General features: G+C 43.2%; 1 non-coding gene across 1 annotated transcript; it reads left to right on the top strand.

Moving 5' to 3' along the window:
- The first annotated feature begins 5,153 nt into the window (after positions 1 to 5,153).
- On the top strand, positions 5,154 to 5,227 carry Trnat-ugu. The gene has a single exon. It is a non-coding gene; the product is annotated as a tRNA-Thr (tRNA).
- The last annotated feature ends 3,164 nt before the right edge of the window (positions 5,228 to 8,391 follow it).

Consider the following 8,391-nt stretch of genomic DNA (forward strand, 5'->3'; position numbering starts at 1 on the left):
CACTGGCCAGTTCTATAGCCGACTTTAATAGGAATGGTTCACTCGTTATAGCTTCAGAGATCTCATCTGCAGAGACGCTAGTTAGCATAGCCTTCAACTAAGACAATAGCTACGACCTAGCCAGGCATCACATACAGTTTATGCATTGACAATTGACCTATATGTGTGAAACAATAAGAATGGTAAAGAAGTATTCGCAGTTCAGTCTATAACTGCATTTGTAAATATTATTGTACAAAGACAAGATCGACGTTCACCGCTGATGCTGAATTAATAGCATTCCTGTCTACTAACTTCTAATCACCTAAGATGTTCCAGATACATCCCGTCAAGTATAGTTCATTGATCCTCACGTAAGACTACGTGATCAACGCGTACAATTAATGGCCACACCTCATGATCAGACTAAGAGTCAAATTGCGTGACTCAGCCGTGTCACACTTTCTCCATGAGGCCCGTAGTTCCGCCTTATACACAACACATACTGCAGCGGCCAAACGGCGTCAGGTGTAAACTTTTGCTGTTGAAGCCTTGCATTTTCACCGATGACCGAAAACATTATGACCACCCGCTTAACAGCGTGAAGGTCCACTTCTGGTATGCTGTGCAGTAGCGGTTGTGCGTGTCACAGATTAAACAAGTTCTTGAGGAAAGTGGCACCAGATTTCCAGTCACAGTCACGCAATTTCGGTAAAGTATCGTTTGTGGGCGTGTAGCCCCACAGCGTTTCAGGTGTGTCCACTCGGCTTCACATCAGATTACTTTTGGCGACCAAGATGTCAACGTGAGTTCATCAACGATAGTTCGCTATCACGCTCTTCAAACCACTGTATCGCGATTGTGGTCTAATGACACGGGCAGTACTCCTGTTGGGAGATGCCATATCCGTGGGGGAAGACAAGCATTAAGTGATCCTGGTGGTCCGCAGTAATGTTCGCGTAATTCACAGCTATCATGGTGCTTTAGGTTAGTACAACAGCTCCCTTGGAAGCGCAGGTGAATGTCGTCCATAGTATAATAACCCCCCCCCCCCTCCCCGCCAGCCTAAGTCCGTGAGGTGCATGTTTCGAGGAGTCATTAGTCTTGATGATGATGTATATGGACACGATCATCTTCCTGATGTAACAGGAAATATGGTTCACTCGAGCAGGTGATAACGTTTCCATTGACTGACTGACCTGTCTCGATGATCCTACGCCTGTTAAAAATATAACTGACGATGTCGTTGGATTAGCGACGGAACTGCCATGGTCAGGAATGTGTGCTGAACACTTGTTTGTGCACCAGCATTGTACTCCGTGGTCAGATCTGCGACAGATTGCAGCGTTTTACAGAGGGGGTAATTTTCAGTCCTTCACGTTCCACTATCCTTCAGCCACTTTCTACAGATGCTCACGACAGTGGCACGCGACCTGCCGGCTTTCGAATGTATACCTCGTACGAAGAGAAAATTAATGAGAAAACAAGGCAGTCTCTTTCACTGTCCAAGCCCAGAGAATCATGCTGTTTACTGTGGCCTTGAAACTTTCCCTGATGCAAACGACCTGGCTCGGAAGACATGGAGCATAGCTGAGAGTACAGGTCTACTAGCTAAGGTTCCCTATGGTACGTTGGTTCTATACAAGCCCTTTAATTTGTCTACAAGAAGAAAGAAGAAGCTGAATGCAGAAGAGTTCAAAATGGTTCAAATGGCTCTGAGCACTATGGGACTTAACATCTATGGTCTTCAGTCCCCTAGAACTTAGAACTACTTAAACCTAACTAACCTAAGGACATCACACAACACCCAGCCATCACGAGGCAGAGAAAATCCCTGACCACGCCGGGAATCGAACCCGGGAACCCGGGCGTGGGAAGCGAGGACGCACACGCACGACCACGAGATGCGGGCTGCAGAAGAGTACCTCTTTATATGGGCAAAAGTAGGCAACAATGATTGTAAAATAAAGATTACTGGTGACTTTCTGTTCTATTATAGACAATGAAAGTTCGTTATCTCTCTTCCCTTTGTCCCATGTTTAAAAAGGAAAACAAAAAAACCTTAATTCACTTATTGTTTGTCGGACGATAGTTGACTCTGGAGGCGTTAAGGACAGGGACGGAACACGAGATGGTCCAGGGATATCATCGGTTCCTGGAGACATGAAAAGTCGGGACGAGTCAGACACTAGACAAGAGGTATCGCGTATGTATGAGCAGTGGCCTAAGGAGATGATCCGGTCTCAAGACACTTGTCAGCCATTGCAGTCGATCTACAACTTCAAATTAGGAATATTCACTTTTAAGCAATACAGTTTTCCTAACCCTTCTTAGTTAACTTCCGGCAGGCTCCTTCAACATCACAACGTACAACCATTTGCTTCGTACTCCACGAAACGAGCTAGAGTAGTCACTCTACTAAGACGAAGCTAATGTACGTACCCCCACCGCTGCCCTAGGAATTACTCACGCTCTGTGGGTATGCAGTGCGCAGCTCGTGGTCTCGTGGTAGCGTTCTCGCTTCCCCACCACGGTGTCCCCGGTTCGGTTCCCGAGATGACTGGGTGTTGTTGTGTGCAATGGAAACCACCTCCGCTAGGACCCTGCCTAGTAGGGCGGTGCGGGTCTCCCGCATCGTCCCCTACGCTCCTTCAAGGAGTATGGGACTTCATCATCATCATGCACGCCAACTTGTGGACTTGAGCCCAACACGTGATTTAACTCGCTTTCACTCTACTTAAAGCAGCGTAATCAGTAAATTTTTGGTACCAGTTTGTAGCGAATGTTTAGAATGTAGCCGTACAGCTTTTCTCTGAATCCAGGTTGATACAGTGTAAACAAATAATATTGACAATTACTGAATTGTACTAACGGATATTTTGAGGAAAAATTGAGGACAGCAGTCCATATCTGGAAGCGTCAACCAGTGATGCTACTGAATGGCGACATTATACGGTCTCAAAGATCCTACTAGTCCACCTCTTACGCATTATACAGAGTATGTCCTCTCACTTACTGCACTTAGAACTTCTCACAACATTCAGGACATTACATGAAGTCTAACATCTCTCTATGCTGTATCGTCGTACAAACTCAGTTTTCCTGGTGAAAGGGTGATCTAGCGGCAGGCGTTGGCCCCGATAACTTTGGCGAACCGTAGAGTCGTTGAGCGATGTATCCATACACGCGTTCCAAACTTCACACTTATGTAGTTCCTAATTTACTCGTACCGGAGCACAGTTTTAGTGACTCAGAAGAATGGATGCATAAACATCAAATTAAGTGGGGATTTGTATTTTATCGAAGAAACATTACTTCGGAGGAGGAGATTAGTGTTTAACGTCCCGTCGACAACGAGGTCATTAGAGACGGAGCGCAAGCGCGGGTGAGGGAAGGATGGGGAAGGAAATCGTCCGTGCCCTTTCAAAGGAACCATCCCGGCATTTGCCTGAAGCGATTTAGGGAAATCACGGAAAACCTAAATCAGGATGGCCGGAGACGGGATTGAACCGTCGTCCTCCCGAATGCGAACATTACTTCGGTTTCGTCGTCAGCCAACAAGGACATCCAACTGCTCGATTTTGGAAAGTAAATCTCTTGAGAAGATCGTCTAATTGTAAAGTGAACATGTCCTTCAAGTAGAAGAAGTTGAACAAAATTTCTTTTCTTGAGTATCTGATGAGGTTGGCACAAGAAAACAGCAACCTGTGAAAGCGTAATTTCACGCTATTGCATATAATGTGTTCGTTGGTTAAATACATAATCCAAAACAGTAGTATAATGGGACCAAAACTGCGCAGTTGGTAGTTCCTTCTTGCGTTATAAACGCAAGTATTTCCTACCGACACTTGATGCATTAAAAAGAAAGAAGAAAAAAGCAGAAGAGATATTATGATTGGACTAATTCATGCCATATTTAGGGTCAGTGATTGAACGCTGTGTAAAAGTCCTCATTACTAGAATGCTGCAGTTAACTGTTTTCGTTATGCAAAAAGAGTGTTGTAACATTGTTTACAAAGTTATACAAACAATACAGCTGTGTAAAGATGAGGATGCGTTGTATAAAGAGTAGCATTTGTAAAGTGTAAGTCTGCTTTGAGAGTCAAGCGTTTTAACGATTTAGTAAGCATTCTTTAAATGAAATATCCTTAGGTAGCTAGTTACCGACATTCTGAATTATGTTTGCAGAGTTGCGGACGAAAAACTGATTTCTGGGCGGTAGAAACTGAAGTGCGTACAGCTTGGAAGGGCGGAATTACAGGATTTTTCAATTGTCAAAGACCTTTGTATAATGGACTGCTTTGTTAAATGTAGGCTGCGATGCAATACCAAATAATGTCGTGAATACACATGACTTGCAACCCCACTTTGCAGAATAAAACGAAACGAAAGGAAAGGAAGATTGGAAGTCAGTGCCTCGTTGACGATAAGGTCATTTGAGATGGAGTGTAAGCACGAATTGTGCAAGGAAATCGACTTTGTGTTTTCGGAAGGAAGACGTGTACCCTAACTGGTTTAGAGAGACAAGGAAAACTTAAATATGCTTGAGGAGACGGGAATTTTAACCTTATTCATCTTATATGTGAACCCAGAATTTCACCACTGCGTCACCTCGCTCGGTACTTACCTCCATCTGCATCTACATTTACACACCCATTCCGCAAGCCGCTATACGGTGCATGGCGGAGAGCATCTTGCACCACTACTGGTCAATTCCTGTTGTATTCTATCTGCAAATGGAGTGAGGGAAATACGTGTATATTCTCCGTACGAGCCCTGATTCCTCATATCTTCTCTTCACAGTTCTAATGTGTGTACGTTATTGGCTGTATAACCATTCTGCTGTCTATCAAAAATAGAAGTTCTCTTAAGTTCCTCAATAGTGTTTCGCGAATATAGCTTCTTCACTTTATGGGTTCCCGTCTGAGTGCAATGAACATTACAGTAATATTCGCGTGTTGATCGAACCTACCGGTAACAAATTTAGCATTATGTCTCTTAGTTACTTCTAGGTCTTACTTTAATCTGATCTAGTGGCAAACGTAGACAGTCGAGCAGAGTTCGAGAATGGGCGGCGAAAGTGTTCTGTATGAAGTCTCGTTTATGGATGAGGTATCCTTTCTCTCACGGGAAGCGTGCAAGGGATAAGTCCCTGCAGATGCACTATCCTCTGTGCCTGCGGTGGCTCAGATGGATAGAGCGTCTGCCATGTAAGCAGGAGTCCCGGGTTCGAGTCCCGGTCGGGGCACACATTTTCAACATGTCCCCAATGAAGTACATCAACGCCTGTTTGCAGCTAGGGTGTCCATTTAATTATCATTTCATTTCTAGCAAAGCTGCATGGTCATCCACGGTAACTGTTCTTTCGGGAACAGATACTACCGTCATATATAGTTAAATATGGCTTCCCGGCCATTGACCTTCTTGTGCGAACGCACACGCTATGCCCGAACTCGTACGGGACTTGGTAGATTAATCTGCCACGAGTAATGAGTATGATGGGCAAACATCTATTAGGCGCACTACGAATGTAGTGGTGTGGACATGTTGGGAATGTGGATCTCACGGGAAGCGTGCAAGGGATAAGTCCCTGCAGACGCACTATCCTCTGTGCCTGCGGTGGCTCATATGGATAGAGCATCTGCCATGTAATCAGGAGATCCCGGGTTCGAGTCCCGGTCGGGGCACGCACTTTCAACATGTCCCCAATGAAGTACATCAACGCCTGTTTGCAGCTAGGGTGTCCATTTAATTATCATTTCATTTCTAGCAAAGCTGCATGGTCATCCACGGTAACTGTTCTTTCGGGAACAGATACTACCGTCATATATAGTTTCTTAGAATTCTCCCAACAAAGCAAAGTCGATCATTCGCCTTCCATATAACAGACCAGATGTCATCATAGTCACGATGATTATTAGAGTTTATAATAAATCCTTGTGCCGTGTAAGTGAATTCAGGACTGATGGAAAGACCCACCACGATTTAATAACAAAACTCAGAAAATTCAGTTTGTTCAACAATCAGTTGAAAAACGAACAATCACGGTGATAAGCTGATGACTCAGTCACGTTGTTGAAATATCTAGCCGTAAAGTTGCAAAGTGACAGTACACACACGGCGGGTTAAAGTTTCTCCAACTAATACTGTATGATCGGGGTTCATCTATGGACTTTTATTCCAATAAGTCTATAACTCCCACTGGTGCCCAATAAAACATCTAATGATTAATAGAGTTCTTCTAGGCTGGTTGTTCGTGTGCAGATAACTTGGCGGCCGGACTCTATTTCGAAACCAATAGACGTAACATTTTTGTCGATTGCAGAGACCACACCCCTTGCTGTGGCGCATAACCCGTCTTTTCGATGTACGTTCCATGCATCGTTAAATATCTGAGTACTTTGTATTTTGTGTTTCATCTTGCTCTCGTTTCCGAGTATTATCTGAGCGCTGCAGTTTTCCTGGATGGCGGAAAATCAAGGCACTTTGTTACGAACGTTTCGGGAATCTACCGTTAAAACATCGGTGTTCGAAGTGTATGGATATCTAGGTTGCTGTTGCGGGTTTATGAGAAAATGATCTACATGTGTTTAACCGCACACACAATTTTAAGCTTCACTATATGCCGACCTCCTCATCGACGGGACGTGAAAACGTCGCTCTACTCTTTTTCTTAGCATCTGAACCCGCGTACTGGATTTCCTGGCACCAGAAGCCATTGTTTCTGGGCACAAAGCTTGGCTTACATGCAGTTGAGAGGCACAGTCCTTAACTGGACACCATGACAAGTATAATCTTATTTCCTCATACACTTGGTGAACACAAGAAAAAAAAGAAAAATGAAAATGCTTAGTACAGATGTGGACAGAAGACAAGCTTCCGTAACTATAGTTATACGAGCTATTAAGCTATTATATGCAAGTAACTGACGCCAAATAAGTGACGTTGTGAAGGTGAAATTGATATGATTTATTGTAGAGCTAAGTTGTCATTACGTTGTGCTTGCAGCATAATCATCGTCTCAGCTTGTACTGAAATTGTTGTGTTACCAGTACTGTGTTACATATGTGTTACCTGACTACAGAGAACGAAAGTAGATAATGAGGCACGTACAGTATTTGTAAAATTCGAGAGTGAAGGTATAAAAACATGAGGACGAGGGAACGGTGCTCGTACGAGTTCAAAGAAATAACTTCCCATAAAAGTAGCCTGCAATTATTTATTAATTTATTAAATTAATCTAATATGATTAGGGCCCTTAGCCTCTTTCAGATTACACCAACATTTTGTACACTTCTTAATATCATGGCAGTCAAAATCGATGCAGTGAATTGATTGGAAAAATTAGCGATAAAATACGCTTACTGCATTTTCAGCAATGATTTTGCTTTGCCAATGGACGCTTCGAAATCATAGCTTCTTCGTCAGGTCTTCGTTTGCTATGTAAAGAGTTTTACTTCGATGTCAACACGCCAAGAACATGCATCTGCAGGAGTTGCAAAGCGTTCTTGATGCCACTGAGCAAAATTTAGGATAAACATTTACGAACTTACAAAATAGAATATGTAGATTTTTGTTAAAGCTAATACTTCATGGAAAACACAGTACGTTTTCCATATTTTTATTGTTTAAAAATGATAATGATTATTATATCATGTACAATAATAGTAGTAATGAATTAATGAAGATTTTCGTTTAAATCAGTTTAGTTTTTTACCTCTTTACTGGAAAGTAGAACAACATTAACTGCACCAGGTGGTACTATGTGATTAATTTTTCATTTTATTAGTTCACAAAAAAGTTCAGCTGTTGTCCCCCGCAGAATCAGACTGCCAATTAGTAGCCCCGTAGTCAAACCAATATAACTACTCCTCTATCTGCTAGTAGATGCTGTGGAAGGATTGGTTTGTGGGAGAAGGCTGAGAGGAAGAAGGAGATACAAGATGATAGGCGACATAAAGGGAAGAGGAAATTATGCAGATCTGAAGAGGATGGCAGAAGACCGACAGCCTGGAGAACTACCATACGAAAACCTGCCTTTAGGCAGAACACTCATGATGATCATATCTGTGAAAACAGAGCCTTTGCGACATTCCTTACTTTACTTTTACTTTTGCTCTGAGCACTGTGGGACTTAACTTCTGAGGTCATCAGTCCCCTAGAACTTAAAACTACTTAAACCTAACTAACCTAAGGACATCACACACATCCATGCCCGAGGCAGGATTCGAACCTGCGACCGTAGCGGTCACGCGGTTCCAGACTGTAGCGCCTAGAACCGCTCGGCCACTCCGGCCGGCTGCGACATTCCTAGCAGATGGTAATGTAGGTAGTGTGATGTTTGTAATGTCGGTACTAGCATCACACATCCGTTCAGCTGTATTCCATTCAGAAAAAAATACTGTGATTTGA

Source organism: Schistocerca americana, chromosome 5 (assembly GCF_021461395.2).
Source record: "Schistocerca americana isolate TAMUIC-IGC-003095 chromosome 5, iqSchAmer2.1, whole genome shotgun sequence".
NCBI lineage: Eukaryota > Metazoa > Arthropoda > Insecta > Orthoptera > Acrididae > Schistocerca > Schistocerca americana.